This window comes from Perna viridis, chromosome 7 (assembly GCF_037379345.1).
Source record: "Perna viridis isolate PV_CMFRI_1.1 ecotype Kerala chromosome 7, ASM3737934v1, whole genome shotgun sequence".
Classification (NCBI taxonomy): domain Eukaryota; kingdom Metazoa; phylum Mollusca; class Bivalvia; order Mytilida; family Mytilidae; genus Perna; species Perna viridis.
Window position 1 is genome coordinate 30,084,390 of NC_142451.1, and position 9,234 is coordinate 30,093,623.

Consider the following 9,234-nt stretch of genomic DNA (forward strand, 5'->3'; position numbering starts at 1 on the left):
ACGTAACCCAAATACGATCTCCTCTCTTGTATCAACTTTGTGAACTATTTTTTTCTAGTATTCTATGATATGCAATGTTTCAGGTTTTGATAAATCAGACTGTCGGAAAAGTGACTTTCAGTGTCTGTGAAATATTCAACATTTCCTTAAATAGTATTTATTTCAAAGTATGTTTTTTCACATTATCCAAACAACCTCGACATGACATGTCAATTTTTCTTTCTTTCTATATTGATGAGTCGTATAATAAATGTATTTGCAAACAAATTGCAGTTGCACAATGGAATATTGCTGTCGTCGTCCGTGTCGTCGTCACCGTCATCCCAAGACATATGATTTTAATGCGATAACTTGAACATTAGTTGGTTGATCTTTTATAAAATTGTACAATGAGATTCTAAACAACATAAGAAACTTTGGTATTGATATAATGGGGATATAGCCCAAAACGTGTCGCAATTAGAGGAGAAAAATTGCCATTATTCATACTTGCCGATACGTTCAGTGTTGGACCACTGTTGTGATATCAAGCTGCGCAATGCTAATAATTTTTTTTTTTAGAAATGGAGGTGGAAGGATATTTGCTTGGTTGAAATTTTTTAAAAAGACACAGGTACTGTCGATTTTTCGATGGTTACAATAAAATTATCGAACACCAGTCCGACCCATAATCAAAGTCAAGTCCAAATTTAATCCGACAAAATAGATATTACACCACTGGGGTAGCTGATACTGCAATGGTCTGATTTGGTACAGCATCTCAAACGAAATGGTGGGGTAATCTAGGTTTCTTATTTTACAGCGCGCCAAGTGTGAATATACCGGTGGTGAATAAATAGCTTTTCCAGTCTTCAGTGTCAGCTGTACCCTGCCCAGTGGTTAAAGGGTTTCCTCGTCGTCCATTGAAGAGCAATAGGTGGACTTGGGCTCACATTTTCATCCAGGTGAAATTGTTGTCTCTTTGACATATACGCCATACCTTTCTCGTTATATTTAACATGATTTAGATCTATTAAAATAATTGAATATAATAAAGCAAAACAACTGAGTTGTATCAAATTGTACAAAAGAGTATTTTAGATAACGAGACCTATATTTCACACAGCGATATCCAAAACTCAAATTCAACTGACAAACGGAAGGAATGGAAAATGAACCATTTAAAAAAAAACATACAGAAACTGAATTATAATACTTTCAGCACTTTCAGTGGGTGAATCAAAAGCACGGTAATTCATAGCACATATCTACAATAGCTCTACAACAAAACATTAAAAACAAAAAAAAATATTACCAAGCTCTAGAATAGTGTATGAGTTCAGACAATAAAATATCAAACGCATGAGATGATATGAAATTATCAATTTTTACTGTGCATTTCCGTTTTGTTTTCAAATGTTAAGAGTAATACTGATGCGAAGAAGATCGAGTATAGTCAGCTATTGCTTTTAATCAGGAAGCTTTGGGTTACATGTATTTTCGACAAAAAATTGGCAGATATAGGATATTGTACATTCAGGAATGATTGCGTGTTTTATGAGTAACAGTAATGTTTTCCATCGAAATCAGTAATGCCTAGCTGAATTCTGTACTTCTTGAAAAAAAAACTTCGCAACAGTTATAGTAAATTTAAAACTCAATATTGCTATACTCGGCGTCACATAAATAACATACTGTTAAAATTTGAATAAAAATATTTTCTACGACTTTATTGACACCTACCGTCGTTTAAATTGTCTTAAATGACTTGCTCATTCGTTTAGCCAAACGGCTTCTCCCTAAACAAGTCGCTTATTAGCTTAAATCATGCGTAACAAATCCTTACGGGAAAATCCCACACTAATATCCGCCATGTTGGTTTCTACGGGACGATTTGTTTACAAACGCAGTCGTAAGTTCCCGTCGAACTCCGGTGACAATCGTCTGCTTGATCAACTTCTCGGTATTGTACGTTGTTCGCGTAAAATAAATCCGAGATATCCGAAGTAACGCCGAAATGCATGCTGGGTTCTTCGGTTTTTGGACAAACCATTTAAACGTAAACAACATCTCCTAGCAATCCGATCACTGTAAACATGGCCGACTTTTTACAATGTAAATATTGGCATCGAGAATTAAAATCTGACCGGAATTTAACGATTCAATGTTTAGGGAGAAGCCGTTTGGCTAAACGAATGAGCAAGTCATTTAAGACAATTTAAACGACGGTAGGTGTCAATAAAGTCGTAGAAAATATTTTTATTCAAATTTTAACAGTATGTTATTTATGTGACGCCGAGTATAGTAAGTTTTGCAGTTTGCAGCTAGTCACATTTACGTTATTATCAAAACATGTTAATATTTTCTGAACGTACAGAACATTGTTTAATAGTTAAATTCAGCGATAGCCGGGTACACGGTCTGCTTTAAGCTCGACATCTTAGGAATGAAAATGTCCATCATAGTTACACAGATTGTTCTGATTGGAATCCCGATTGACTGAAATTGTTTTAAAACATGATAATCAACTGGGCTATGGTATTGATATAAAAGGAAAGAAAATCGGTAACCTCCAAAAAATAAAGATAACCCCTTTCTAATTTAAATTCAATATTCCGATCTTATCAGTATATCACCTTTAATGTCAAAAACTGTAATATCATCTGTTTAGATTGCATGCAAAATGTTGTGGAAAACGTTTGCCCAATAAGGATCCCATACCATTCTACGAATATTAAAATTCCTAGTGAATGCAAAGTCGTAACTGATGTGAAATGCTTTCAAAAGGCAGTTCAGATTAATTATATTACCAAAGAATATAAAGGACCGGTTGTTATATGTGGTTGATAAAAGTTACTGACGTTTCACTTTAATTTATATGTTAATAGAAAGACTTAAACACATACAATTAATGATAAGAAGTATTTCGTATCATTGATAATTTAGTCTGTCAACGTTAGATTGAAATTAAATATGAAATATAAAACGGAGACAAAAAGTGGAGAAAACAAAAATCCTCATTTCTAGAAACACTCTATCGAGTTGCTTATATGATGTCAAATCCTGAATGAATTGAAAGACGGAAAGAAGGAAACCACGAAATTGCAAACAATTCGATTCACATTTATTTTAATTTTACCCAAAAATGTAGAGGACCGGTTGTTATAAGTCTACACAACACATCGTGTTATTCATGCTGTTTCCTGGGTCTAGTCTTTATTTACGTATCATGAATACTTTAAGCGTATTAATTTTGTCTTCGAGACCTATTAGCTTTTGCTATTTTTGCAGTGGACAAAAAAGTGCGAAGAGAATTTATACTATATAACGTTAATCATTTTTTGGAACCGCAAAAAATAATAGCCGTGAATATGTTCACTTAACAGGATTCGCAAAAAAAAAAGCAACATCTTCAGTTTACACTATCATGTCTCGTTTAAAAAATGGTTGGCTTTACTCTGGGAGTCCCTTTCCAGTAAGAACATTCCTCATATTGAGTAGACATACTTTCATGAGAAGTAGATAATGTTTTTTTTTCTATCTTCTATGCAAAATGCATATTCTCACAATAGAAAAAAACCGATAGATGTGATTCAAATACTAAAAATATCTTGAGTAAACAAAATTAAAAAAAAAGTTTTTTTTGCGAGCACAAAACAGTATAATACACAACATTTTTTTATAGGAGATAATATTACAAATTGGTCACGGATTGGAAAAACTGCAAAATGATGTAACAGCTGTTACATAATGAACAACTTTTTGATATAAATCTAACAATTTTTAGTTGTTATATTCGTTATAAAAGAAATATTTTGCTATATGTGCCAGTCTAGACGGCATCATCAAAGATGCTCTTTACTGCAGTTCTTTTTCTCGGACTTATTTTAAGCATCGATGGATATTGTTTCGCATCAGACGGTATGCAAATTATTAATGTTGTGACAAAACCGTAATGGAAAAAAGTTAGTTTGTTCCGTTCAGACTTACACTGGTCCCCGAGAAAAAAAATATATGAGTATTGCTTATAGAAAGTTAAGAGTAGTTTGTGCTTACATTGACGTTTCAGGTTCTGCATACATGAGATTGGGACCGACGTCCCGCCCCAAATTAAGGATGAATGAGAAAATTCACAAATGCCAAGTAGCCTTTAAGAGCACATACATAATTAAAATTTCAATTCGTAACAGGTAATAATCCCTTTTTGGAAGCAAACGAAAATGTTCAGGTTGCTTTTTGTAGATAAAACTACTGGCATACAGAGCAACGGTAACAATTTTTATATATTTAAGCGCCATTATTGTTGGTTGTATACTTTAATGTTTTTCTGGGTATTTACATTAAATGGAACCCGAGTCCAATTGAACTAACTGTCCAGAGTACCTTAACCACTTGAGTACTATAAATGTTTGCCTCTATTGATTTTGAGTACCAATGAAATCGGCCGAGATTTTTCATAAGAACATAAAACGTCATAGTATATTTTTTCCGTGTTTTTTTTTTCATTGTTGGCTATAGGACAGTGCTTCATACTGTCGATTTGACAAGTACACGATAGGTTTAATTTACCTCTATCACAATTAATATATTGCTTGTATTCCGGTATTGCTAATTACAACGTTGAATCAATGTATTTTGTCATGTGAAGAACATAGAAGACTAGTAGTACACACAATTATTCAGTTTCATTGACGTGGCACATAAATAAAAGGAGGTATTTTTTATTTCGAAATTAATTTATCCATCTCATCTGGTCGCCTTAGTTATGGCAGGTCAGTGTATGTTTTAATTTTAGGCACACAATATGCTGTTTGGAAACAAAAGAAGAACTTTTTATCCGAGATTTTGTTTGTTTTGTTTAGGTTTTCTGATGCATTGTTTCGTTTTTTATTTCTGTTTTGTATTTTGTTTTCGTTTTTTTTTGTCTGTTTTACCTTTCACTTCTTAAACCTTAATTTGATTTACATTTGTGCAGCCTATACTAATTTACAACAATTCTATTCCTTTTTTGGGACCTTTCGGTTTTTTTACCATGGACTGTCAAACCTACACTACCAATGAATATGTTATATTCTTCATAATCAGCAGTTTTCTATTCATGGTAGGCACAGTGCCATAAATATCGAATCTAGATTTACTCGAATTCTATGTTTTTGCTCATCTCTTCGATAGCAAAAGAGTTTGCCTTGACGAGCATAGGTAATCTGGGGTCAGGGTTTGCCTGCTTTATCCTGTTGGCATCGGACAGGAACCTCTTATGTTTCATGCGTTAAAAGCGATCTGGCGAGGTAGATTAAGCAATAAGACGAAATTGTCGGTAATTCTTTGTTTTATAGATTTGTACTTTTTATTAACTTTTTCACAACATTGGTTCCTTCTAATATGCCAGCGGGAAGTACAAAGTCAAAAGTTTTTCAGTGATAAATGTTCATTTGTAATAAAAACCCCATAACTTCTTCCACGAGAACCAAACATTTGACACAAAGTTTCAACCTTTTGCTGAATGTATTATATAACATAGCAGTTTTACCTTTAGTACTATTCAAAGACTCATATACCATGAATTCACGTCAGGGATAATAGTATCGTAGCAATGGGGTTGTTTCTTGTGGGTACTTTTCTGTAATCAACGTTGAACAGAGAATGACGCTTTTGGATTTTGCATATAATAGTATCTACCTATTCTTGTTCTGAAGTATATCGTCTATTTAAGATATTAATAGGTCACATTTAGTTGAAATACACTATGGCAAAATGGCGGGAAAATTACACCAGACTATTTCCATATATAAGTAGTCAAACAAGTATCTACGTCACAAATGCTTCATGAAAAATTCAAATAAACTTTTTGGCTATTTCCTAGAAATATTGAATATATTTGAGACCAAAAAAAATCAAATTGAGAAAAATGATGTGCCAACCATTGCCGTATTCTTAAACGGAATGGTGCATAAGTATCCTCTTTTATGATGTTTTGTAAAGATTTCAAGTGAAAAAAATTAAGATTCATTTTCATGTTGGGATCCCGTTAATTAACGAGTATATTTTAGAGACGATCGTCGTTTTTTTGCGGAAAATAATACTTTAAACGAAAAATATATAAAACTCATTGAAAGAGTAATCAAAAGAATGTAATCCAGGGAAAAAGACCAGACATGGAAAACAGACACACACAACAAAGAACATAAAGTAAATAAAATCATACATACAAAGTAACAAAAGTAAGTGAGCAACTCGGCCTCCACTAGAAACTGGGAGCATGGACCAGGTGCACCGGTAGGGTAAGCGTCCTCTGCTTTTCTAGAAACACCCGCCGAGTTGCTCATAAAAAATCAAGTCCGGGGTAGACAAACGAGGAAAGGAAAACTATGACCCGTTGAATAAATCAGTTTTCATGGTGCTGATGGATACACCATAACGATCCACGAGTTCATGATGACGACATTCCTTATTAACAATTTGTGAATTAAAATGGTGCGTTCAAATTATTCATCAAAAAGAACATTTTCATTTGTAAAAAACACAGCGATTGTTCACAATAAATCGTAAATAATAGATAAGTTACTTTTTCCTAAATGGCAGCATCACAATTATGTACCAATTCAAGGAATAGTTAAGTACTTGTCCTTGTCCTTTGTAAATGTAAGAAGATCATATTACACCAAGAACCAAGAATTCTATATCCTAATTTGTCCTAACAGTGATTGCAGTAACGATTATCCATACATGGCAAAATACTTTCAGACAGTTTTTCAAATCTAATGCGTTGTTTGTCTAGAATAACTAAGCTGAAACGTTTTTATCTATACCATCACGTCCAACGTGTGTGTCTAACCGGTTCAATATGCCTCGACATTCAGGAAGTTGGCCTCGAAAATATTGAGAAGATAATAGTATTTGAAAGTATCTTTTTATGAATTGGATAATAGGAACTTACACTAAAAGTGTTTTGTGTCTTTTCAATGGTATTCGACTTTTTGACCAAGAAGTGCAAAAAAAAATTAATAAATAAAAATAAAAACAAAAACAAAAAAACACAAATCTACTTTTGTCAAAAAGGACTTTAAAATAAAATAAAAAAAAAAACATCATATCTCCGAAATTAATCAATTTTGAAGCCAATTTATCTTAATGATGTGAAGTAGAAATTTTAACAATAATTTTTATCTCATTCATTCATTTTATGAAAAAATATCAATAACGTCTGTAGTGAGTAGCGTTGTTCATGTTTGTAATTGAACTACCCATCAATTATTTTTGCGGTTTAAGTATTGAATTGTCAGATATCAATTTTTGTGTATCATATTGTTTACCATTATAAACTTTGTTAAGGATTAAAGCAAATGTATCTTACTATTTAGTTTTGAATAACTCTTATTGTGATAAACATGCCATACATGTTACTTTTTGTCAGAATTGGTAGGTTTATATCAATCCTTCCAGACGACTAAAGCTATAGAAGACCCTAACAACCCATGCTTCCAGATAGCAGTACAGAAAGATAACGAAACCAAACGTTGCAAAGGACCGATTGCCATGGTTGGACGCTAAACTTTAATGTCATCGTTTACACAACCGACTCTTTCCTGTTGTTGTTGTTCTTTTAGTACTAATGGAACTTTTTTTAGCTATCACTAACTTTGCCTCTGTAGAAAACTAGTGATATTCTTTCTTTGAAGTAACTTTTCTTCTTGTGATGGCCTTATATTTTTTTCTTTCATGTAATTACGACATTAAATGTTTTATTTAAAACGTTTTCTATATTTCAACGACGTACAGTGTAACCTATTAAATCCGAACACTGGATAAAACGACAATTTGTGGAGTACCTTCGTATCTGTTTTTATGTATTTTGTGCCAAGTTAAACCGAACACCTGTATGAACTCAACAAACTAAAGAGCCATGAAGGGTTTCAGTTTAGAATGTTTTAAAGTATATATTCAGTATCTAGAGAGTGAAGATTGAGGAATCTAAATGTTGACAGTGAAGTAGTAAAGTCCTCTGTTGCCATTTATTTCAGGTCCATCACCTAAACTAACCTTTAAATCATGATAGATCGAATTATGGAACAGAAATCTTATATTTGATTAAAATCTTGGTGAATACCAATCGGCGTTTTCTATTCTTAATTTTTTTTTATTTAGTAATATCTATGTAAAGTAAGTGCACTATTATGGCTTACCATAAAAATGCACTTACTTTACTTTTTAAATTGAACGAAGCGGTAATGGCTGTCAAAAAAAAAAAACCCATCAATATCCGGTTTGTGCATGTAAAATCATGAGCTTGAAAATATCATGGCAGTTTCATTCTCGTATACTTGGTAAATGCACTCGTGAACCACACAATTTAGGAAATATGAGCAAGCGTCGATGATAAAATACAAAGTGAATCTTAGCTTTTCCAAAACGTCTCAGAATGTGACGACTCTATGCGCTACACTGCTCCATCGGAACAAATTGATACAGGAAAGAAAACGTAAACTTATAGAAGGGTCTAATAAATTCCCAACAATGTTAGATCTGCCAAATTTGTGATGCAAATTTTTGGTCGTTCCCTCCGCGGGACTCGAACTCGTACCGCTGTGACATCTATGGAAACACCGCCTGCACAGAGTCCAGCGCCCTAGACTAATCGGCCAGCTAGGCTTTATAAAAATATAGCTTTCGCTGGCCGAGTCATTCCCCATCATAGTATTAATCTAGAGCACGAGTTCGGAAAATATATATATATATATAAGTAACGTTGCTGTCATAGAATTAAGTAGTAGTCTTTGTACAATCATGCAAATTCTGTAATATTTGAATATGTGATACATCTAAAAAAACTATTTACTTTATAGATTTATATGATGAAATGTATAATTATTCATTCCTATCTGTAATTATCGAATATTCAACAGTGTACTTCAGTGTCATTTGAAGAGTTATATCCCTTTATTTGAATTCTACAGTACATTCTACATAATTTTTATCTCTTAATAACAAGGGTTATATGTAATACCACATGTTACTTTCGGTTCATTATACCATACTAATCAAAATATCAAAAATAAAAATATGTTGGTTTTCCAACCACGACTCACATTTTGAATGATTCTTACATTGAGTACTACACAGGCAAAATTATATCACATGATTTTCACCTGAATTGAGAAAATGAATTTGTGACAGATTTCACGTGATTCATACATACAGAGAAAGTACGTAATAGTTCGAAATACAGTGAAACCTGTCTAAACCGAATCTTGAATA

At 32.9% G+C, this 9,234-nt stretch overlaps 1 long non-coding RNA gene across 1 annotated transcript; it reads left to right on the forward strand.

The window, feature by feature from the left end:
* Positions 1-3,743: 3,743 nt before the first annotated feature.
* LOC148612225 (uncharacterized) lies at positions 3,744-8,089 on the forward strand. Its single transcript, XR_015924620.1, has 2 exons — positions 3,744-3,900; positions 7,394-8,089. It is a non-coding gene; the product is annotated as an uncharacterized LOC148612225 (long non-coding RNA).
* Positions 8,090-9,234: the final 1,145 nt, after the last annotated feature.